Source organism: Alligator sinensis, unplaced genomic scaffold, assembly GCF_000455745.1.
Source record: "Alligator sinensis unplaced genomic scaffold, ASM45574v1 scaffold372_1, whole genome shotgun sequence".
Taxonomy (NCBI): Eukaryota; Metazoa; Chordata; order Crocodylia; family Alligatoridae; genus Alligator; species Alligator sinensis.
The window spans coordinates 959,807-985,624 of record NW_005842387.1 but is presented as its reverse complement, the minus strand read 5'-3'; the positions used below and the strand labels follow the sequence as shown (position 1 = coordinate 985,624).

Sequence of the window (25,818 nt, the reverse complement as noted above, 5' to 3'; positions counted from 1 at the left end):
CTCAGCTCTGTGGAAGGAAAGCTGGGGCTACTCTAGTACCCCCCCGGCTTCTGGCCTGAGCCACTGCAGGCATATGCCTACATTTCTAGAATGAAAAGAGAATGCCTATCCACCTTCAAATTGGTTCAAGCTTTGCAGATTAGACTAACCTGCAAAGGTTGAATCAATTAAGGCTCAGGCTTTTTGAATGTCTGTCCCTAGCTGAGGGGAGCCCCACGGGCTGGATCCAACCTGCAGCCCAGAGACTGAGCACCACTGGCTTAGACCAATGGCATTATGCTAGTCAATAAGAAACTACTGAGAAACATACAAAAATGAATAAAATGTACACTTAGCTAGGATAAGGCATTCTAGACTACATTTTCAGGGTACAAATTGGCGAAACTCTGCCTATTTTCAGTGGCACTAAGATGACTGAAGGAGAAATCTGGCCTACAACACAGGAGGAATATACCAATATATTTATGGAGAGGCTTGTTTCCAGACACATTAGGTAAAAGAAGAGTGGCTCGTTGGAGGCAGCATAATCTGACACTGGGAAGAGTACTGAGACACATTGTCCTAATGGGAGCTCCAAGAATCTTGCCTTTCAGTTCTGTGAAGACATTGTTTCCAACTCAAGGAGAATGCTTGCCAGGAAGCTGGTACCACTAAATAGGTAGACCTGATGTCAAGGCTGCAATTGTATTCCTGTTGGGAGGTAGTGGGGAAGAGGAAATAAAAGGATCATGGTGCTAGGTAGTCAAGAAGGGCATAAGGATAGGGCACAAAAGTTAGGGTCCTAGGGAGGTGGAAAGGCAAGCCCAAAGATAATTCTCCTTTTATTATCTCTCCCCTTGAACACCTGGATAGGGAGTAAGAATAGTCCAACTGTAAATGAGCCGGGAAGTCTTATCTATATATTGAGCTGCAAAAAAAACATTACTGAAGGCACAGCAGTAAAGAAGCAAGGAGACAATAGCTGCCATCATCTAGGTATGCAAGTCATGAGAACTAAATACCCATTCAGCCTTTAAGTAGGTTTGTCCAAAATGGGTAGATGGTGTTTGCCTACTGTACGCTCCATTGGTTTCTGAGCAATGTGCATAGGACAAGCACTTTACAGACTTAATGAGAGAAGATGAGCTTTTAGGCTCTGAGCCAATGAAGACAATGAAGGAGCCTAACAATATAACGAGTCTTTTACTTGGTTATATTCAAACTGTTATTTCTAGAAGAAGAAAATACTCCCACAGATAAAAAATATTAGGAAATAAATACATTAATCAATGTTTTTTAAGTAAAGTAAAGAAGTGCAATGGGATGAGTCATGATACACATGCTTTTCTGAGTCATATTGCCTTTACTATCATTGGGGCATATCCTGCTGTCTGTGTAATGGATCTAATAACATTTTGTACCCTCCCTTATAAAATGCTCTGTGATCCATAGATACAAAGCTTTATCTATGGGTTAGGCTCCATCGTACACAAGTAAAAGTCAGTGGAAGTTTGCCTGAAGGAAGGACTTCAGGATTTGCTAACAGAATCAGTAAGAAATTCTGGAGCCTTGGAGAGGGAAAGCATCCATACACAAAGAGTTAAGCCAAGGAGCTATGCCAAGGGCTCTTCCTTTGCACAGTATGTAAAGAAACTTTAAGAACCCTGCCAGCTCTGCTGATGAGTATCTACATAATTGATCATGGAAACACACACACACACACACACACACGGCCCCATGCAGGAAGATTCCTGGCCTCTTCCCAGGTGCCATATGTCAAGCGGTTGTGACACGGTACCAAATCCTGGGCTTTGCCAATGGGCTGTACAAAGCCATCAGACTGGGTGTGAGTCATCCCGGCTGTGTTCTGTTATGTTATGTGAATCCGGGACCCTGTCAGGCTGTTGCAAAGACCAGTTGGAATGCACATAAGGGAATCATGAAACACCCCTGCAAGTGTTGCAAAGGATTCCTAACCCTGCTGTGCCAGCCAATCAGAGCCAATCAGGAAACTATATCCTGTGTTACGGTCAAACCTCTGGGCACTTTCACCCTCCTGACACGTCAGGTGATGACAGTGTGCCCAACAAATCCTGAAGTGTATTCGGTGACATGATATGAGATGCTGGATGCTGCCAGTGTTCTGTATGTGCCACTCAGACTGAGCCGAACTTATCATGAAACAGATGTGACATTACACAAAATTTTAGGCTCTGCCAGCCTGCTGTGCAAACCAACTGGAACGTGCCTACAGCATAACGCATCATAGAACCATGTTCTGTGAGCATCAGAAGTCTCCTGCACTCTGCCAATGGGTTGTGCCATTCAATCCAAGTGAATGAATCAAGAAGCAAGCAGGATGCACCATCCAGAGTTTGGGGGTTTGCTTGATTTCTTTGTTCGCCTGTATTGGAATGTCCTGGCTGATTTGTCACACTCAATATGGATGAACAGCACATGACTGCCAGGAAAACCTACTATTGGGACACCACTACCCTACTTCAGTACTCACTGACTACCTCTCCCAAGTAATCTCAGCACCATCAATAGCATTCCAACTCCAGCTGGAAGGGCCAAACTCTGAAATCTATGCTCAGCCATTGTGCAACCCTTACTTATCTGAACTACAACAGAGGCCAGAGAGTTTAGGTGATATTTTCAAATCTGGATGCCCAAAGTTAGTTACCAACAGTAACAGGGCCCAATTTTCAAAGGCACTAAAGGAAGAGTTTGAAAGGCACAAAGTAGCTTTTTAGTGGCAGCTGAGGTGCCTACTTTGTGCCTTTCAAAATCACCCTAAATCCATTAATTTGCTCAGGAGGAATACCATTCACTCTTCACATTTTAAAGGGATAGACCCAATGGAAACTATAATTTACTCAGGTGGCCCACTTCTGAAATTCTTGGCGCCTGCAATCACCTATTCCTTACTTGTCAGATACATCTTCAGACTTCTTGAAGGCAACGAATGGAGTTTATTTCCCATTAGAGAAGAGAACATTGTGAAAGGTCCTGCTATTTCCAAGTTAGCTAAGAGAGTGATGTTGTAGCTGTAATGGTCCAGAAATTATGTGAGAGGCAAGGATTTCTTAGGGTGAACAACTGCATAGTTGGTCCAATAAAAGCTATCACCCTAAGAAATCCTGGCTTCTCACTGTGTTAGCTAAGAGAAGTAAAGAGAAGCAGAGGGAATGTTCTGAGCCAGGCAGACAACACAGATCTTAAGGCAGACTATGAGGAAAGGTGAGGGTCAATTTAGCATAGGCAGGCAGGGGCAAAATGCCAGCTGCATCCAGAGGAGTGGGCAGCTGTCAAGAGGTCAGTGACAGCCCTGGTCTGTTTTTCACCTGTTCCTAAGTATAGTTTAGAGCCACCTGCTCTAAATATGCATCAGTCTCCGTGGAGACCATTCTCTAGCTAAGGATGGGCAAAGTACTCCAGCCACTCTCCTCATCCTGGGTCTTGGCAGCTCCTGACATCTAGTGGGGGATCAGCCTTGATTTGCCCCCTGGGGAGTCCTCACACCTGGAAAGACCCCAGAAAGAGCCTTTTTCCTTTATGCTGCCTGAGCAGAGAAGAGCAGACAGTCTGCCCCCAAACACTCAAAGCAGCAGCAGCACTTGAAGCTAAGAATGAAGGAAAAAGAGTGCATGTTGGGCAGCACACAATGGCTACAGCTGCTGGCTGCTGTAAAGCTAATTACTTGCTAACAGCAGCATGTGTGCATACAGGAAAACAGTGGTTGTCAGCAAGCACCAGGGCGGCACATTGTTCTTTGTCCACAAGAGGACGGATTTCAAGTTCATGTTAATTGCCTTCTTACACACAGTGCATTTACAATGAGCTACTTCCTTCCATGGATGAGGAACAAGAATAGTGCACGCATGACCCCAAGAGGCCAGTGCGAGTGTTTGAGTGTGCAAGTGTCGGTGGGAGAGAGGGCCACACGAAGATGGGATTGGATGGGTCTGAGGGCCACAACATTTTTAGACAAAATAATTTAATGGCTACATTTTCCAAAGCCATTCCTAGATGGGAAGAGAGAAGCACAACATCTCGTTTTATCAGTGTGAGAGCTGGCTGTGAGGTACCTGATGCTTTTGTTCACTCTTATGTTCTTGTTTTGGGGCAAAAGCAGCTCTCATGCTTGTCCTCATGAGAGATGTCAAAATTGTTCTTTAATATCCTTCTTGGCATCATGTTAGAACCTTTCTTCCACATCCCACAAAACAGAGAGGTATTGTGGATGTTGTGGGCATGGCTGTGCCCTCACAGTCACACTGCTTTACAGTTTCTGTGTCCTCTTATTTGATTCCCCTTGCAAACCAGGCTTGTAGACAATTATGCACAGCCTATTTGCTGGCACAAAAATGGGGGCCTGCTTTTAAATACTTGGCACAGGATGTCTTCACGATAAGCAGAATCCAGCTCCATGTTTTCTTGAATTTTATGGAACCCAAATTGATTAACTTTATGGGCTAGATTCTTAGCTGTGCCAAATACATCCTCGATGCAGCTGAAGTGAGCACGTGTGCATGACAGAACATCAGTCTAAACTACCTTTCTGATCCCCTGACCTTGGTTGGATTTCAAGACTGCTAGAGACTGCTTTAAATTACACATTCCTCTAGTCCCAGAGGGTCCACTGGGTCAGCTAGGTACCAGGTGGAATATCACATGCTCTTCCCCACCCGCTTCTTTAGTGCATGGCAAGCTGCCCCCTGCCCCTCCACTACTGGTATATCCCCCACATGAAGACACCAACTTTCTAACAGATTTTCCTCTCCCAGGATACACCATGGCTACCTTTATTGGCAGATTTCTGCACACAAGAGGGTGTTGGGGTAGATAATCTGTCCTGCATACACTGCTAGCCCATGTGCAATAAGTCTGCTAGCCCTACTATGCTCCTGTCTGTGCAAGAGGGAGTGGCTGCTGCTCTACACTTGCTCGGTGTGAGATTCCCATGCTATTTCCATGGATGGCAGTAGCACCACACAACTTTGTCCTCATGTTGTTCTTTTGTTGTTCTGCTTTACAGTGAAAATTAATTTGAAAAAGCATTATCACAAAAAAAAACAACCCTGCACACCTATTTTTCCCCAACAGCAGTGATCCAGGATAATGAACTGCTGAGACTGTCATCCAAAGAGTTCTTAATGACAGTATTCACTGTGTGTGTGTGTAGCAATGGTTGATCTCAAAGCTCTCATTATGAATATTTTTCAAGCTGTTTTGACTATCATCTGTTACAAAGAGAAACTTGCTGTTAACTGTCTATTCCTGTAGCTGTAGCTGTCCAAAATAATCTGCATATAGTTATGGAACCACAGCCTAAGACTGAAATCCTCATCTATTCTTCAGTCCTCTTCACTGAATAAATGACTTGGCATGGCATAAAGAGGCCTAAAAATCCTGGTCTGTACAAGGAAGGGTGGAGTCAGGCACTAGAGAGAAGGCATTAAGGCTGTTTTCCAAGGATCCCCTCAACAAGACCAGGCATGGGCAGTAAAAATGGCAGTGCTTTGGGCCAACAGAGAAGCCTTGGGCATGTCACCTGAGCTTCAATAGGTCTCTAATGGCTACTTTATGATGGCAAGGACCTCTCGAGCCTATGAGGGGATACAAAGGCGACTCAGGAACACCTATGCCACCATTCTCCCTGAGATGAAGATTTTTATCCACAGAAACTCATCTCAAATGTTCATTATGCATTTCGATCTCCTAACATTATGCATCTCGATCTCCATTTAGCACTGGACAAGGAGGCCAGGACCATGATCTCCTTTTTTGGAGAAAGGAAACTGAGCTACTGAGCTACATGACCAAGGTCACCCAGTGAATCAGTGTTAGAGACACTGGTGGGAGGAAACTCAGGGTATGATTTTCCTGATTGCTCAGTTTTACCTTTTTGATTATTTAGCAATAATGTTCCTGATAAACTGGATGGTAAAGCTCCAGTTGCCTTCCTTGGCAGCAGAGTCTGACTAACATTGAGTGCCTTGGCACAATCTCTGAATTTATGAGCTCAACTGTAGGGGTGTTTTTACACATCCTCTAGCGGTGGGTGGGGGTGGGGGGGATAATTTAATTAGAGTAGTTCCTCAAAGAGCCACTCTAATTAAAGCACTCGCAGTGTCTTGTGTCAGCATCCCCATGCTTCAAAATGGTGGCGGGGGCTCCTGCCGCCATTTTGAAGCTCAGGGACACTGAGACATGAGACGCTGTGGGCACTTTAGTTAGCATGCTAATTAGCACACTCCAGCAGACTTGATTAAGTGAATCTGCTCCAATGTGCTGTAATTACAGCATGTCAAAGCAGCCTCCCCACATGTCTACAGGCACCCTTTGTATTCAATTTGCAAAGTTGGTCCCATGTGGTTTTTGTTGTTCATCAGTAGGCGACACATCCTCCATATTCTTCTTCCTTTTCCTCACCTTGATTCAGGATCAGAGTCCTTTTGGCTCTACATGGAAAATGTTGCATCCCATCAAAGAAAGGGGCACTCTGTCTTCTGTCTCATACAGATCTGTGGGACAATGTGACCTGAGTTTTGTATGACTGGAAAAAGATCAGGACTCTGGTTGAAAATTATTCTCTTGATGGTTGCTAAAGGACAACCTCACAGTGCCCTCTTATTTAGGCTGGTATCTCTGATGACTTTTAACCAGAATTGCTAATAAACACAGAGCAAAGCTCAGAGAGTTGCTTTCAAACTTCTTCCCAGAAAACACTGACCCAACTGCTGTGTTGCCCTGTTACTCTCTTCCCCAGGCAGATGTTAACCACTTTGTATGTGAGTGGACAAGGTTACAATACTACCCTGTGTTAGATACCATGGGCTGCTGAGCACTCAAGGAAGAGGAGTAGAAAGGTGATGCTAATGTTAAACAAGCAGCTCTGGGACAAGCCAAGTGCTCTGTAACACACGTGAACTTTCTAATCCAATGAAAACAAATACCCATTTGTGGACAGGATTGTAGGTGTGATGGGGTGGTAAAAAAGAAATGGATTGGATAGCAATCCAGCTTCATCTTCCTGTAGCATCCATCTTCTTTCACTCTGTTGGATGGAGTAGGGCTGGCAGCAGGCTGCAGTGTGTGATGACCACCTTCTTTTCTTTACAGGTACATGTCAAGCTTTCTTGGCAAGGTGGGGCTGAGATAGGGGAAAGGTAGAGAACCACTTGCTTCCCGGCTTACAAGTAATCCAAACTTTGCTCTCAGACATTCTTTCACCAGTTCCCTGGGCTGAAAGCATTGGCAGGTTCGCATCCCATCCCAAATATACCTCCGAGCGGTTGAACATATGTTTCATATCTTCATTGCTTTTGCTCTGAGTGTCTATCTGTCTCTGTTCATCCTGCCATCAAGGCTATTTTTCCATGCTCTTAGCTACTAAGTTCTTCCAGATGGAGGAGAGTGCATTCATGATGTGCACTGGTTCTGGTCCAAATAGCAGCTATGAAGTGGCTGATACCATCCAGTTACTTTTTTCTTCCCTAGAGCTGTAAGAACAGACCAAGAAGCAAGTGATGATGTCACCAAGTGCTTTGAGTGGCAGCATGCCGATTCTGACCTGAACACTCGCTATTCCCAGAAGGCCCACGGAAGCCTGTTTGTTGTGTTTTTGCTCTTAGGGGGTCTGAGGCCTAATGAATGTTGTCAAGCACATTACGCATAAGGAACACAGAATGCCTAGAGGTCTGTTTGCTTGGACCTCAGTGCTGGACGCAATTAAAAATCAGCAGCAGAAGCATTGATATATCTCTGACATGTTTGAAGACAATTCAGCAGGCCAGAGCTTGGCAAATGATTTTTTTCCCTGCTTGTTTTGGATTTTCAATGTTTTCAAACAGCTGTTGTAATATCCTGAGATAATGTCATCTCTTTCCTAAAAGGGAGAAAGCTCCCATAAAGGAAAATGGATCTTTTATTCATGGCCTAATATCCATTCCTACCACCTTCTATGGCAGTGGTCTCCAACTTTTTTAAGTAGATCACCTTTGGCATTTAAAAGCAACCCAAGATCTACTGTGCACCACCGCCACCCTGCCCAGCAGGTAAGTCTGCGGGGAGGGAAAGGGGGAGGCAGATCAAGGCAGAGGGAGAAAAAATTATTTGGGGGTGCACTTCCCCAGCAGATAAGTCTGACCTGGCGGGGCCCCACTCAACTTACCCCTGCTCCTGCTTCTGTGGCACTGTCCCTCATCGTGGGGGGCCTCAATCTAGCTCCTGCCCCTTCCCTCCTCCACGGACTGACCTGCTGGGCTGGGGCGCATGCGTACATGCACCCAAGCACTCAGCTCCTCACCCCAGCTTCAGATTGACTCTAAGAGGCTCCAAGATCTACCAGAAGAGGCTCCAAGATCCACTAGTGGATTGAGATCCACTGGTTGGTGACCACTGTTCTATGGTATGGAGTTTAGTCAGCCCGTGATGTCCTTTACTTGCAACTGTAACACATGGTTGTTGCACCAGCAATAACTCCATCACTTGAAGCAAGCATTGGGAGCTGTGTAATGAGTCAAACATGGCAGAATTAACTCATGAGGCAATAGTGGAAGCAGCAATTCTGCAGTAGGCATACCATAGTTCATATACCAACTGATCAGAGAGGGAAGCAGTACTTCCAGTGTGATTCAAGCATCTCCTGTTACAGCAGAAGTTGGATGAGTCCTAGGTAGCAGTGGAACCAGGAGAGGAGAGAGGTGGGGTACAGCTACGCTCTCCTTTGGCTGTGACATGCCTCTGCAGTGAGCTTTGAGCTCACTGACTGGACAGTGTGGGTCCTGGAAGAGTTTTTATGCTCAGTGAACTCTCTGAACACATCAGCTCACCAGTGTGAGCTGTGGCTGGAACTACCACTTTCATGTAGCTTCAGAGCCCAGCATGTGAGTCCTGCCACCCCCACTCATCCTCTCTTTTCCCCTGTGGCTGAATTCAGCAAGAGAATGGGGGAGGTGGAAGGGGATGCCAAACAGTAGCAGCACCCACCTACCAGACTCTGCAGCCATGTGAAAGCAGTGGCTCCAGCTAGAGCTCCAAGCTGATTAGTTAGTGAGCTCATAGAGCTCACTGCAATATGTGGAGCCCCAGCAGAAACCTGCACTGAGCAGGTAGTGAGCACAGCACAGCTAAAGGGAGGTGCAGCACATCTGCCTTTGGTCCTAGGTATGGCACTTCTACTTCAACAGGGCCAAACCTTTACTAGCAGCAAGAGGCACCTCACATGGTCAGCCTGGGGGGTTAAACATTCTCACTTTGTATTTCACTGTTTATTATTATTTTATTTCTTTATGCAGGTTATATGCACAAATAAATATTTATACAGTAGAGCAGGTCAATAATTTGTCAGCTGAATGCTTTCCCATCAGCCAACGCTACTTTGGACACACCAAAAGGTTCTGAGGAACATCATTTGTCCTTCAAAATTTCAATTAATTCAGTATCAAAAGGATGAGTTTCAATAAGGTCTTTTGGCTTCGGCTCTAGTAAAATGTTCTCTGTGGACTACTGCTTTGACTTATTACAGGCTGCATTATAAAGGGGAGTCACTACGCTGAAACAAAATGTCATTTCTGTTTGGAAATCTGAATCTCCATTCCAATTGAGAATGAAATTAGAAAGTTACAATTTCAGAGTTTCCTGTGGAACAGGGATTGCAGGTCCTGACTAATCCTCATTATACTCCTTTAACTCTTTCCTTGTTGCTCCTTGTGAAAGCAGCTTTGCAATCTTGAAAAGGTCATGCATATATCACCCCGCTGAGTTTTCCCCTCTCTGTCTCCTCCTGCTCTTTTCCTCCAACACCTTCCAGCTTCAGGGAAAATAAAAGAACATGGCCTGTTTACAAAATTGCTGCAATCCATTTAAATCAGCAATTCAGCTACAACTCCAGTCAGCTTTCCAACAGACCACAAGAGAAGGGACATCATCACTGGCTGATCAGACCTTCCAGACTTCAGTCTGCCCCCAGCTTGCATTATTTAAATACAGTGGGCCAGAGCCTCAGCTTCTGTGAATTGGCATAGATCTACTGAAGCCAACGAAGCAACACCAATTCACACCAGCTGAGGACGTGGGTCATTATTCCTGCAATTGCAAAGTGTATGTTTTCAAGTGCTTGCCAGCTGGCAGTGCTACTGATGTCCTTCTATGTCCTGAACCAGTTTGTTTCCCACCCACGGGAAACTGTTGGTTAGCAGCAAGTTAGCAGCAACAGTGTTAATGCGCTGCAGGATGATTTGCTTCATTCTATTTGGTAAGAGCACTTGAAGTGTTGTGCACACTCCCACCACCACTGCGTGCACATGGACTGGTAATGAGGAGGGAAGGAGAAAAGGGAGAGGGTCTGGGGGTGGGGACTCAGCTAGAAGACCTGGAAATGAGACATTTCTGCCTGTTCCACAAGCACACACACGGATGCACGGACACACCTCCCCACACCCCAAAGCAACATGGTTTAACAGGGCTGTTAAATTAGACTGTGGCCCAGCTGGATTAGAAACAAGTTTATCCACACTGCTGCCAATACAAGCCAGCCCTTGAGGCTGCCTCTCACCTACACAAATAACTCCACTAATAGCACTCATGAAGCTGCATTCATGGGAGGCTTTAGTGTTGACAGTGGCAGCCATATGCCACACAGCCTGCACCAAACCATGGTGTAACTCAGTTCAGCCACAGTCAAACATAAGACTCATTTTCATGGCGTAAATGAGACCATGAACTGAGCAAAGGATAAGAAGTGGGTTGATAACTATACAGAAAGAGAGAGCTGATGCTAAGAGGAGCACCATCTCACGATAAAGCTAATCATTTTAGGGAAAAGCACTTGTAGCCTGGTACCTTGGATTCTGTTACTATTATTGTCTGCATTATTAGCAGCTTTAGTCATGGGCCAGGATCCCACTGTGCTAGGTGCTGTACAAATAAGCATAGTACCCAACAATGTACCTGCCCCAAAAGCATTTGAGCATTTAATGTTCTCACTGGAGAGTGGTTCTGAGCACTGTCCCCCTCGTCATAGCCCTGCCACCGCCCATCACTCCCCTCACTGTCTTTTTTAACACTGAAAATGTATTTCACCCACCAAGGGGATTGCAACTGATACAGGAAGCTTGGGCTGGGGTCCACCATGCCCCTAACTACTGCATCCCCTGACTGAGGCAAGGGGACTCTGCACATTTTTCTTCCACATGAGCTTGAAGTCTGTCATTCAAATAGCCTCATTCCTGCACCAAACCAAGTCCTAATTAGCTTAATTTCTAGAAACGCCCCTGCAAGTGGAATGAAAAGGGTTAGCAGCAAAGAGAGAGTCTCCACGGGGAGAACACAGAAAGCTTCTTGTCAGCCTGTCAGAGCACTTCATGGGGATAATGTAAAGCCTGGCATTTTCTTTGGATAGCAGTGTCTACAGTAATAATAACAGGAGCACTGTGGAAAAGCATGCATGGTGGGATATTCTTGCCACATTGCCCACCCCACACATACTTGCACCCTGATCACTAAATAAGCATCCCAGGGTTTCTGGGAAATCATCTGCAGTTTGCATGCAAGGCTAGGTCATGCAATCCGGGGCCCCAGGCCACCTACCTTGTGGCATGGCCTTACCCCTGCAGTGGGAGGTAATGGAAGGGCCACCCACATGTAGGTAATTTATCATTCCTCCCCTTTGGGTTGACTGGGACTGCCACACTTCTCAGACCCATTCTTCCTGTCTCTGGGGCCTATTCTCATCCCACACAACTCTAGCATCAAGCATAGGATGGTACATATGAGGGCCACCACCACCCCAGCAAATCCCGATTTGAGAGGCTTCTGTGACAGAACTATCTCCTCTGTAGGACATTCCCAGAGCAGCAGGGCACAGAATTAACATTTGCCTGAAATGCATGGGACATTTTCCTCCCTCTCAGAGCTATTGCTTCAGGCTCATGACTTTTTAACTCCTTCTGCAATCACACGAGCTGGAAGGACAATGTCTTGCAAATTATCTGGTATACTAATGTCATCATTGGCCAGGCCCAGGTATATAGAGCTTATTCTTCTGGCATGTCCAAAGCTCTTTGTTTAGGGGTGGGAATAATGCACATATCTACATTTTTAAATGGGACTGATGCCTCTCTGTTTGACTGAAGATCAGTGTTAAGGTAAATAAAATGGAAAACCTTTACTTTCTTAGGGCTGTCCTTTATAACATCTATTAATATTATCTAAACAGTAGTACCAGTGTGCATGGAGCAGCATGGTACAGTGGCATTAGATCTGCCACTGAGTTCCTCAGTAATTTTGGAAAAAGTCACATCCCACCTGTGTCTCTGTTTCTGCTCCCCACCCTTTATCTGTCTTGTTTCTTTTAGGCTGTAAGCCCTTCTGGATAATAAAGTCTCTCTCACTACATGCACCTAGCAAAATAGGACCCCCATATTGGCTGGGTTCCATAGGTTCTTGTGTAATACAGATAATAATATTTTCACCCTTTTTAAATCTCTTTCCTGTGAGATATGATAATATTTCAATTTAAATCTCTTGCGAGAGACTGATTAGTTTAGGTTTTGTTCGGCTCTGTGTTAATAGTGCGGTTGCACTTTGTTCTTGGGCTACAAATGCATTCTCTAGTCTTGTTTAAAAAAAGAAAGCTTTAAAAGAAAGGCAGAGAAGCAGATTTCAGCTGCAGACATCCAATGAGGGTTTAAACAATAGCAAGAGGAAGCAGAAATATTTTTTAAATATTATGAAAAATGTCTTGAACAACATCTTTTCAATAATAACCCTCTGAACACTTGTTGCTTTGATTAACAAGACCATATCTAAGCCTGCTATTCACATGGCTTGATAAAAACACCATGGGATAGTTTTAGGTTCATTTTGGCAACTTGCTCAATATTCAAGCTGTTTTCTTACTAAACCAGGTACAAAAGGATGTTGTTTAAATGAGAAAAACCTTCTCCTTTATCTACTTGTTCTAAACGCAGTGGGCTCACTTTCCAACCAGGTGAGAAAGTGCTGCCATTTGAAAGTAGAGTCCTCTTTGAATGCGGCACAGGAGGCATAATGAACATGCCTAGTTCAGACTTGGAACATTTCCCAGACCCAAAACGAATGAACACCATGGTGTCTAAACATAAGTCTGGCTTTCTTTCAGTCAAGGGACTTATTAGGTTTGATGCTTCCCTACTACGTTTTGTTCTGCATCTCTAAATCCTCCTTCTGAAGTATTATGTACCAAACACTGAGGAGCATCGTCCCTCTGTCACCATAGCAACCCAAGTGCACTCTAGCAAGTGCTGTGCTCCAAATGAAATATGCAGGCAACCCACATTCTTCTCCCTTCCAGACTAACACAGGGAACTTTACCCAGACAGCACCAAACCAGAGAATACTGCTAAGGACAAGTGGGCAAGAGCCACAGAATCAGCCTCCAGTTTAATAATATATCCTGGACGTAGAGACTAAGCTTATGCCCATCATTTTGCCTGGTGCTGTATAGCCCTGTTTCTCTGGAACACCCAATTCAGAGCTTCTTCTTCCACCCTGCTATTCAAACCTGGCTTACGTTTCATACTTGTTAGGGGCTGAAAGGGACCTTACAGATCATCGGGTCCAGCCCCCCTGCACATGTGCAGGAAAGACAGCTGGGATCAGATGACCCCACCAAGGTGGGCATCGAGACGCTTTTTGGAGATCACCAGGATGGGTGACTGACCACCTCTGGGGGGAGCCTGGTCCAAACCCTCGGGACTCGACTTATAAAGAAGTTTTTCTTTATGCCTAGTCTGAAATGATCTTCAATTAGTTTGTGCCCATTATTTCTTGTCCTCCCCTGGGGGGCCTTGGTGACTAGATGCTCCCTCAGGCCCTGATGTATACCCCTGATAGACTTATAAGTTGCCACCCAACTTGAGCTGAGGGTGTAAGCCTTCTTCCACACAGAACAGAGGGTTTCAGAAAAGCAGTGTCTGGTTAATCAGGGAAGTCTGCTAGAAGACTCCTGACTATCCAGCTGCAGAGGATTCCAGGAAGTGGGCGCACAGGAAATTTAAAAGTCAGGAAAGGGAAAGGAGCACTTAGTCAAATCAGTCTCACTGAAAATGCTCTATTAGAGACCCTCTGCTAAAGTGCTTTAGTGCTGGATTTGAATCACAGCACAATTGCTAGGACAGTTTGCATGTGCGCCAGTTCATGGCATTTAGCCGGCAATCTGCCCATTGTTCCCTTGCTTCCTTTCCTAGGGTGTCTCTTGTCAAATATTGAAGAGCACCTGGATTCCTGATCAGTTAGCTCATTCTTTACTTTGGATACAGCCTCACCTAGTATGAACTGGCCTAGCTCCACTGAAGTCAAAGAAGCTGTGCAGATTTACACTGCCCTGCGGATCTGATCCATCCACTTTGTCCTGGGTTTCATGTTGATGCCAGGAAGACAACGCTTCACTCCACCCACTAGAACTTACACAGAGCCTATCTTTCCTCACACCTCTCGTGACCGGGGAAGGTGAAAAGGGAACCTGCCTTGCTATGTTTCCAGGTGCAAGCACAAACGTTTACTTTCCATCTACAGTGAGTCTTTGTCCAGACTAAGTTCAACAAGAACAACAAAGTCAAGTTAACAGAGCGCTGTGTGCAAATCTCTATAACTGCAGGGACAAAATGGCTGCTAAATAATGCTGAATGGAAAAGATTACACATTTAAAGTGTGTTGCACAGAAAATAGAAGGCATCACAATATCATAGCAACATATATTCCCCATAAATCTGGAACTGCTCAGAAAATGGGAAATACAACTGCCCAAGATATTGCAACATTTCCAAGTTGTTTCCATTTTCTGCCCAATTTCTGGTTTTTGCTAAATGTTTTTAAATCTTTATTTTACTGTGAATTTATATTGAAATCATTGTTTACTGAAAACCTGAATTTTTGTTAAACAGAAACCTTTCCTAACCATTTAAAAAAGAGAGAGACATCACTAAGAATGTTGTGCGACATTTTTTCAAAAATGAAAACTTTTGGTAATTTCAACAATTTTTTTGCACAAGTAAACAAAGGGGAAAGAGAAACATTGTTCAGCTCAAGAACTTTCCAAGAGAAATATTGTGAGCAGATGTAGATCTTCAAGCGTTCACTATACTGTTATCCTTGTGTGTGTAGTACCAGGTATCCTGAATTTTTGTTCCATTTTTTTTTCTTTTTGCAATGTTGCCAGTTAACAAGAAACTTCCACACACATCACAGATTCATGGAGCCTCTGCTTTTAAAATCAGAAGGGACCATTAGATCACCTAATCTGACCTCTTGCATAGCACAGTTATATCCATTTTCCTCTCGTGTTGAGCCCAATAATTGTCTTTGACTAAACACATCCAGTCTTGATATCAAGAGACATAGAAGCCACGGCTCCCTTTGGTAGTTTATTCCAATGGTTAATCATCTTCACTTTTTAAAAAGTGCTTTATTTCTAATGTGGATTGCCCTGGCTTTGACTTCTAGCCATCCGTTCTTGTTCTGCCTTTCTTTTCCAAGTTAAAAGAGAGCTCTTTAGTACCTAGCATTTTCTCCCCATGATGGTACTTAATACACCATAATCAAGTCTTCTCTTGATCTCCTTTTTTTATCTAAATAGAGTGAGTTCCTTCAGTCTCCCACAGTATGCCATTTTTTCAAGGAACAAGATTATTGATTGGTCTGTGCATGAAAGGTTGAGCTAAGATTGATGAAGAAACAGTTTGTGGTCAATTAAATTACACAGCATCCTTCTTATGCCACCCACTCCTAACATTAGGAATCCAGGCACCCTAACACCAACCCTCAGTTTCCTGAAGGATTTTGCACATTTTCTTATCAAGTATCACAATCTGTCCTTCATCAGTAGAGTATCTGAGTACCTCACAGACTCATGAATAGGTTTATCCCTCATAACATCCCAGGAGATAGGGAAATGCTTTTATCACCAGTTTACAAATGGAGAACTGAGACCCAAGGCAGAGCCAGAGATTGAGAAGCCAGAAGGAATCATTATATTCATCTAGCCTGACTACCTGTGTAATACAGGCTAAGTCACTGGCCTGAGATCACGCAGGAAGCTTGTGGCTGAAATAAAGATTGAGCCAGTTTCTAAAATCCATGAGGCAGTCTGAAAAATTCTTTGTCATTTTAAAAGATGTCATTTTGTCCAACCAGCCCTTTCTGGGAGGATGATACCAGTTAATGCTAGTCACTAACCAACAAGCAGACACTGAGTTCTCCTGCAGTCAATGTCTAGATTTATTGACTGAGACAAACTTAATTGACCAAGGCCACATCTCACTCAATATTTGCCTGGAGAGACAATAAATCTTAGCATTGATCAAAGATGAAAGTCAATATGTGTGCATTATTACATCCTTTCCATTGGCAAAAGAAGTAATTTGTGATAGGGTTTTCCATACAGTTTTATTCTGAATTATAACATAGATGCAGCTTGCTAATGCAGAGAGGAAATGCAGGGTTTAAAACCTGGAGGCAGAGTTTGTTCACTACAATCCTACCACAAGTGGATTTGTGGGGCAGGTGTATTTTGAGCAATTAAATTTTACAAACAGGCAACCATACAGCAACAGTTGGGCTTCAGAAGGACTGTCTGACAAATGAAGATGTAATTCTAGTTGGGAAAGTTCAGAGTCCGTTATGACTAACTCTCCACAGAGCATTTGTCCTGCATGAGAATGAATTATGGAAAAGACAAATGGCACGTTAGAACTGTCTCATGGCATGCATTTCAGCAGTGATATATGTTATTCTGCTTAGCAACAAATGATTCATATAAACTTCCAGGATTTCACACCTGTCAGAGGTTTTTAATTATATGGACAGTGCCCATTTTAACAATGGTAACAACAACCTGGCAGAAAGTCATGAACATTTTTTCACAGAGGGCATCAGGCTCTGTAGTAGCTTCCCAATTTCCAGTTTGGTGTCTTTTATATCATGGTACACTCCCAGACAGTACCATTATTCCCAGGTGATACAGATGACCAGTAGTTGTGAAGAATATGGCATTCAGGAAAGTTCACAGCAGAAGCTATTTTCTGCACAGTGGATAATAACCATCTTGGGCTAGATTCCCAAAGCAGCTGCATTTTCCAAGCTTAAGAAAGTGACTTTAAGATTCCTGGCACCACATTTCTCAAGTACTGGTTTTTGGCAGTCACAAAGCCAAAGTTAAGTGAAGGTTCCTAGATGATCACAGTATAAAGATGGCATCTGTTTTTTCTACTTACAGCTCACTGTTTTCTGGATTTCCTTTGGGTCCATTTATTGAGGATGAGGTGTTTGCACACTCTTAAATAGGAGGCCACTTCAAGAAGCAGTTCATTGGCTTTTCTTAAAAACCTTCTTTCCTTTGTTCAGTTGCACTAAGGATGGGAAACTTTTTAAACCTTCTTCCCTGGGAGACTATTGTCTATGAGCTGTTTGCATTGTAACATCATAGAAAAACCATCACCGCATCATGCAAATGTCACCATGGCACTGCAACATGCTCCCACAATATGATACTGTATCAGAGGGCCCAACAGTATTGAATGATATTTCCCATCCTGCAACCATGATAATCACCATATACTGAACTGCTGACAACCTTAATATGCTCCTCCTTTGAAGTGATCCAATAATTAATGGGTTTGAGTTCAGGGACAAGTTGTGCTGGGCTAAGTTATTTTCTTACTTTCTTGCACTCACTAGCAGAAAGTGCACTGGCAAAGGAGTGTCCTAGCTAAGGACCTAACACAAATCTCAGAGAAGTCAATGGGCCTTCTTTCAAGGGTCTGCTTATGCTGCCTCTATATCACACTTGGGATTACTGCCACAAAACACCCCATCGACTCCTACTCTGTGCAGAGTAACTCCCAATGAGACAGTGTAGCTGCTTTAGAGAAACCTAAGCTCATGCCCAGGATTCAAATGTTTAGGAAAACATTTGCCCTTTGGGAGCAGCAGGCTAGCATTTCTCAAGCTACTCACCATCAGGTTGAAATTTTTGTATTCCAATTGCCTAAGAAGAGGTGAGGTTCGTGGGGAGTTAGGTGGCATCAAATGTACAAGGCAATGGGCAAGGTCTACACGTGCCCCTATGGCACTGTTGTTACTGTGCCGTCACTAAATGATTCATAGATTTCATAGATTTCTAGGGTCAGAAGGGACCAATTAGATCACTGAGTATGACCCTCCTGCTCTGGGCACAGTAACATCCCATACTGTGAGTGTGGGATACTACAGCGGCGTAGTATAATGTGTAGATGTGGCCAGTATGTCCTAGTATCATACCTCTCTGCTTACTTCCCCACCTTGTCCATTAAGCCTGCTCCAAGGACTACTGCAGTGGTTCTCACATTTTTAGCCTCAAGGCACTCTTCGGAGGATGCTCACTCTTTGTCTTCTCTATTATTTTTCCATATTCAAAAAAATGAGTGAATTGTCCTGTTGCAAAAAAATCAGAAACCCACAAGAAGTCAGAATATTTTTGATGCTATGGATTCCTATTTGCAATCTCAGGAGCTTCTTTGTGTAGGTGCTTGTACACCTAATACTGAATGTCCCCCTCAAAAGGATCTCATAACATCCCAGGATGCTGCTGCACCCTTATTAAGAATCACTGGATTACTGAAAGCAGTGGAAGTCTTGCTGCTGACTACAGTAGCCCCAGACAAGCAATATATCATCCAATGTGTGTTTTCAAAGATGAAGGAATTAGGATTCTAGTCAGTTATGTGGACATGGCTGCTACTATGAGGTGAAACTCATTCATGGGGAGGGAAAGTCTCAAGGAGTTCACCAATTAAGTCTCACTTAAACTCTCAAAATGGGACTTAGGGGGTGGACAGGCCTTGCATTGGCCCTCAGCCTGGAGCCATCTGTGATCCCTGAAGGCAGACAGGGTAACAGAGTGGATAGAAAACAGCAGGGGAGCAACAAGGTGGTGTGAAAGAAGGATACTCAAATGAAGGTAGGACCCAGAGAGGGAAAATTACAATGAGGATGTGGAGATGAGAGATGCAAGAGAGATAAACCAGTCTGGTAAACTCATGATTCCATTGTCTTGTGAAATGTCATGTTTTCTTAAGGCCCAAGAGTGTGGCATTGTGAGATTATGTGATAATTTCAGTGCCAATTATTTTTAAGGATCAAATGGGCAGCCCTCATGGTTGCACAAAATATCTGGAAAGTTAAAGTAAAAAAAACCAGATAGCAAATAAAAACAGTCACAGTTTTATTATTTTTTATGAAATGTCATGGTTGGTGGGCCTTGACTTACGAACTTTGAATGTTGGAGGTGAACAATACTAGACAATAAATGGCACTCTCTGACCCCCTCCTGTTAAATACTTCCAGCTCTCCCCTGTAGATTCTTCTTGCTAGGTCTCTCTCATCATGCCCAGACCTCCTGGCTCCCCCTACCTCCCACGTCTCCCCATCAGTCCCTTCTCCCTCCTGTGTATGCTTACAATTGGTTCTGGTGACAGCTGCATTAGCCCTACCCCAGGCTCCAGCTCAGAAGGACTTATCAGTTGGGATTTTTCAAGTAGGAACCACTCAACACAATAACACCCCCCTCCCTCCCACCTCACTGCTTCATGCTCATGGGTGGTATTTCTATTTGTCATTAAGACAAATTGTAATTGTCATTAAGCATGTCTTGTATTTACTCCAAGCAACATACTCTTTGGCACTGGAAAACCAGGCTGATACAATACAGCATTGCTCAGTGCTGTAAATGTATTTTCCCACATGATGGATAGGCATCTTATGGGTTTCAGCTTACTTTTATTATGTAAAGCCTATCTCCCAGTGTCACTTCCACTCAACCCTTACATCATTTACCCATTTCAAGTTCTTTACCAAGTTGTATGTTTTTTGCCTTTTTCTCTGGAGCTGGGATTTTCTGAGGATAGCTGGCTCTGTTCGCTTCCAAATAAAACTCTTTGAAAATCCTCATTGTATGAAGTTCTCCTCACATCTAGTAGATTTTCAGGTAACAGTCTTAGCCAATTTAGGAGAGTGAGAATCCCTTTTTTAGGAAGGTGAGCTGTTCAAAGGAGATGGACTTTTCTGCTATTTGCTTTTTTTAAAAGTTATTTGATATTAAATCCATCTCAATCCTAGTAATAGAAGTTATGTTAAGAGACTACATGCTTGATGCCTCAGAAAATATGTTTCATAGCTATGATTCATGCCAAGGTCAAGACAAAGGGCCTACGGTTTTCAAAGGAACTTAAGATAGGCAGGCACCCAACTTTCCTGGAATTTCAATGCATCAAATACACTTAGTCTCTATTGAAAATCCCAAGCAGGGGATGGCATTCCAACAGGGGTGACTAGGTTCTGTTATCTATTGAATAGCACCAGGTGTGCTCCTGTTAGTATTGGAGTACTTATATGAAAATCCACTGAACACAACTATTGCACTGGATCAGATGATAGCTCCACCATCTCCTTTAGAATTGGCCAGTGCCCTTAGCTTCCAATAGGGGTAAAATTCCCCATGCTTCTAGAAATGAACAAGTGCCGTAATTCTCACAGACAATTAATAGCAGAGTCTTATGCAGCTGATCTTCTGTTACAAATTCCCCTTCTGCTGAGAACAGCAAAGGATAGTTGCTAACCCTGTTCCTATGCCTCAAAATATTGCCTGCCACACATCTGGGGCCATCCTTCTCAGGGGAGCTACCATTTACCCTCGGCTGTTGGGATTTGGGTTTTCAGGACCCAAAGCCCTAATGTTAAATGCCTGAGTGCTTAGTGGCAGAAGCTTCTGGCTGCTAGTGTCAAAAGGGGTTAAATAAGCATATTAACGAGATCCAGTCTCACATGTCATGTTTACAGATCATACGTTTGCCATGTTCTTTGATGACTTTAATAAGCGATCCTTTACGCCAAAGCCTTCACTTGGGAAATATATTTTCTAAGAATTGTTCCCTACTGAAGAGTGTTTCACAGGCCTTTTGTTAATATGATTTTACGGTTTGTTTACAAATGGTTAAATAGCTATTTAACTTCTCTCATTGCCCTCATCACATGCCTCTGGCACTCGCTACTCTAACTAGCTAATAATGACGCTGTCAAAGGCCTCTCCAGGCCTGAGATATGAATTTAAACAAAAAGAAGAGGAGAAATATCATATCACTTACAAAGAATGCAGTTGTTCAAAAGGGGAAGCTTAACTGACTCAGACCCACATGGATAATCTCAGCTCAAGACCACTCTAGGTGCAAGACAGAGAAAAAAATCAGGACTTAGAGAGTCTAAATTGGTCCCTGCATTCCCTTTTTCCCTTGAGAAAAGGAAGCTTGAGTCAACACCCTTGATGACATGCAGGGGCAGGAGGTGCAGTGACACAGTTGCACCCCCTTCCATAATGTAGGTAACATGCCCATGACTCCAGTTCCCCATGGCCCCAATGCCTGGGGCCCCTATGGAGTCAGAAGCATGGCTGGCATCCTGGCCTGATGTGGGATACTGAAGGGAGAGCAGAGGTGAACAAGCAGGGAGCAGGTAAGGAAGGGGGGAGGGGGACAGACACACACCCTGCCACCACTTGTCTTCACTGACCAGGAAGCTCTAGGATGCTCATGCCCCACTTCAGCTTGGCCCCCACTAGGCCCAGCTCAGTGGCAGTGGACAGGTCCCTGCTCCCTCACCCTTGACTGTGTTTCCCCCACCAGCCTAGGGCTCCAGCTACAGAAAGCAGCCTCATGTAGTTCCAGGTTGGGTGCAGGATAGTGATGGTAGTGGGCAGTGCCTCCCTCCCACCTTTCAGCACCTGCTCCCAGCCAGCAGGGAACACCCAGGAAGACTGAGCAGGGATCAGGAGTGCCTGGAATCAGGGACCCAACCACTGCTGCTGTCCCTGGCCAAGCCCAGCACCCCACACAACCAGTTACAGAAAACCCAGGTCAGCTGGGGACAGCAACAGGTCCCCCTCCTCCGCACCAGAAGGCAAACCCTGTTGGAGGGGGAGGGGAGGTGTCTACACTGGAGGGGAAAGGGTGCCAAGACTGGGCTGGGGGGGGGTGGGGCAGGGGATGGAGTCTCACTTGCTTTGGGGACTCAGAAAACCCCTGGCAGCTGCCGACTCATACAATCTATCCGAGGAAGGGGAGAGCGGGAAAGGACTTCAGCCATCCCTGTGGTGTCAGTCCCTAGATCCACCCATGCTGTCACAGCCTTCTTCCAACTCTGCTAGCTCAGCCACTTTTACCGGCGCTGGGAGTGGGCAGTAAGTAGAACCAGTGGGATGATAATCATTCACCACCTGCCCCACGTCTTGCCTACCTGTGCAGCAGCTGGCAAGTACCTAATTCAAGGGAATATGAGGGTTCCTTATGCCCTTTTATCCCCCATATAGACAAGCTCATGACTGAGCCCATAGAAGTGCACATGAACACACATTTTTACTATTGTTTCCCTTCTTCTCTCTCTGCCATTACACCTCAGTTTGTGACACCCACCTGCTGCATCTGGTCTTCACCTAGATGGCCAAATCTGTGAGGAAGGAATTATCTCTTAGTTTGTGTCTGTACAGCTCTCAGTACAGCAGGGCTGTGACTCTGCAGAGGGCACTCCTGAAATACAAAAAAATACAAAATAATGACCTTGGTGTCATTACAGACAAATGGTTTTGCTGGTGAAAGGACTGCTGCTCCTCCTCCCTGCTAAAAATGAGTGTTCAGGTGAATTTGCCTGCCTGCATTTTTTCTCTCACTAGCACTCTTTGTGCACTGAAAGCATTATTGTACATAGCAACCACGCAGAGTCCATCTTCTCAAAGACTGACTCGGCTCTCTTTGCCTGATAATCCTATCCACATCCGCACGTATGTTATGTGGTGCTAGGACTAAATGGGGTAGCTATATTGCAAACCAAGTTCCTTAGAGCTTTTGCTTGTAGCTAAGGCTCCAGGTAAGTCTGCAATGAGAATTCCATGACTACCTCTTTTCACATGCTCGTAACTTTCTGAAGAATTCCTCATGGAAGAAATACATTTCAAGCCCGAAAGTGAGGGGTTTTTTTTTAAAGCCTGAGCAGAATTCATTTCTGAGCTGTGGAAAGTTAAAAAAAAAACCCAACCCTTTCTCCTACTGTGAAAAGGTTGCAAAAGGTTGATGTTGTTTGTGCAGAATTCCAAGTCTGCTTGAGATAACCCTGATGGATCCAAGCCAAGCTTAAAATGAAAAGTAAAAAAAATGGAAATATTAAGCAATTGCAAAGTCACATCTGCACTTGGGAAGTAGTAATAGTAGTAGTTGATGTAATAATTTTAATAATAATAACAATACTAAATAGCAAACTCTTCTTTGAAAGTGTTGGCCCAGAATCCAAGTGTTGGCCCAGAATCCAACTGCAGCCAAAGTTCCCGCAAGATACAGAAGGAGTAAAGCTATTGTCAGCTCTTTTGTGTTCAACCTATCTTTTTGTTTTTTGCTTGTCCAGCACCTGGTGCAAAGGAGTCCTTCTCCATGATACAGTCTCCTAAAATCCACAGTAAAATAAATAATAAACACAAAAATGGGAAGTGCAATGCAAATGGTCTCAGGGAAGATTGACAAATCCATCTTTGTACTCTCCTAAGATCTGCACCCTTCTATTCACCTAGCCAGTCCCTCAGCATAATTTAAAGCAGCCTGCAGGTGGCCCTAAGTTACAGTGGGTGACAGCAGCCTCAGGGAACAACTACAGCAGTCAGGAATTATAAGGAAAGCCAGGCCACACACCTTTTCTCTGGCTATTCCCTGCCTTATACCTGCAGGTAGGCAGGACGGCACAAGAGTCATTGAGCCAGTCTTACATAACCAGACAGTGCCACTTCCTGGGGCTACTTCTCTTATGGTCAGCTGCCACTTCAGAGACACTTTGTCCTAGCTAGAAAGTAGTGCTACCCCAAGGGAGATGTGGCTCCATTATGCATAACAATATTAGCAGTATTAATGTTGACCAATTACAGAGATTGATTTTCTGCTGCTATTTCATTATGGAGTTCCAAATTTGTGTCTGTGGTTGACGTAACAGTATACCTGGGATAAACCAAACCACAGTTTAGTTGGAGTGAATATGGGCTTTTAACACTTAGAGCAGGGGTGGGCAAAATACAGCCCACCAATTGATTTTATCCTGCCTCTGGGTGGGCAGTATGGATGGTGGCACTACAAGGCATGCCTTAGGCGAGCCATGCTCTGGCCCCTGCCTCTGCTGGTGGGCACCGTGGGAAGTGGCTCCGGCCTCTGCTGGCGCTGAGGGGGACACTGGACAGAAGCAGCCTTGCCCACCTGCCTGCCTGGCACTAAGTGGCAGTCTGGGATATTGAGTCTGGCCTGTGTGATATTGGGCAAATAGGTAGCTAGAGCTGCTTCTGTCCAGCATCACTTGCAGTGCCTGGGAGATGCAGTCCAACACCACAGGCCCCAACCTTTGTAATAGCCTTCCCCCCCAGAACCTGCAGAAGTTGGAAACCATTCCTGGAGCCCCTCTCACTTCCCTCACCACCATCTTCAAGAAGTGCACATGAACAAAAACCTCTATGTTGGGGAAACCCTATCCCCCCAACCCTTCCTCCTTATATAACTCTGTCCTGGCCACCTTCTCTGTCTTCCCCCGCCAAAAGAAGAGGCACAAGGCCCACTGGACCCACTGGGCCTGTAGCCAGGTTGCGGGGTACACCATCCCCATGTACAAAATCATCGGCAACAGGCACTGTTTGATAACCCTCACCTTCCCCCTAGATGATAACCCCCATGTTCCCCACAACCCCACCGCCTGTTTCACCCTCCCCTCCAGTACCTCCCATGCCCCTTTCCCTTTCCCCTGGGTATTTATCCATACACCCAGTACATTAAGTTCCTCCCTCTCCACCCGCAGTCTGAATTTCCCCAAATCCCTCCAATCCCCTACCGCCAAGACAACACTCTTCTCCACATTCACCCTTGCCCCGAATACCTCCCCAAACTCATTTGCATGCTTCATCACCCTCTCCAGGGACACCTCATCCCTCACCATGCACATCATATTGCCCCTGTATAAGGGGATTTTTAATTCCCCTCCCCTCAGCACCCTAACCCCACTGATCATCCTATCCCTCCTGATCCACTGTGCCAGAGGTTCAATGGCACAAACAAAGAGCCCCGGCGACAGCGGACACCCTTGTCTCACCCCAGAGCCCATTCCAAATGCCTCCCCAGGAAGCCCCTCACCAGAACACTGCTCATTGCCCTCCTATAAAGTGCCCATGCTGACCCCACAAATTTCCCTGGCATCCCTATCCCTTCCAGAATCCAAAACAAAAATCCATGCCCAATGCTGTTGTACGACTTTTCCAAGTCAAGGCTCGCGACTATAGTGTTCCACTTCTGGTTAGCAATGTTATGATAGTGTATTCTGAAGTACCCAATGCACTTGTGTCATCCACTGCCCCCACCTCCACACCCATTTATTCCCCAACCAGCACCTGCAGTAGTGCCTCCCCCAACCTTGCCACTAGGATCTTGGAGAACAGCTTATAATCCGAATTCAACAAGGTGATAGGCCTCCAGTTTTTTGTGTGTTCCTGTCCCCCTTTCTTATAGATCAGAACCACAACACCCTGTGCGAAACCCTCCCCTACCCAACCTTGATCCATAATTTCCCTAAACAAGGCCAAGAGATCCCCCTTAACGAAGTCCCAAAATTTCACGTAAAATTCCACCGGATCCTGTTGCCTCTCAGTGTCTTCTTTAGCAGCATCGTTTTCAGCACCCCCAGCATCTCACTTTATGTCAATTCATTATCAACCCATCCCTCCCTTCCACCCCAACCTTTGCTTCCAACACC

The 25,818-nt window shown here is 44.8% G+C and overlaps 1 long non-coding RNA gene across 5 annotated transcripts in view; it reads right to left on the bottom strand.

The window, feature by feature from the left end:
- Positions 1-16,133: 16,133 nt before the first annotated feature.
- Positions 16,134-25,818, bottom strand: part of LOC112551225 — a 22,496-nt gene continuing 12,811 nt past the window's right edge. For 3 of the 5 annotated variants that reach the window (XR_003095448.1, XR_003095452.1, XR_003095451.1), the window contains exons 3-4: positions 22,467-22,580; positions 16,135-18,438 (exon numbers count right to left, since the gene is read on the bottom strand). This is a non-coding gene — a long non-coding RNA (uncharacterized LOC112551225). Of the gene's footprint in view, positions 18,439-21,146; positions 21,221-22,466; positions 22,581-25,818 lie in introns of all 5 variants that reach the window. The other 2 variants (XR_003095449.1, XR_003095450.1) reach the window with 2 other exon arrangements.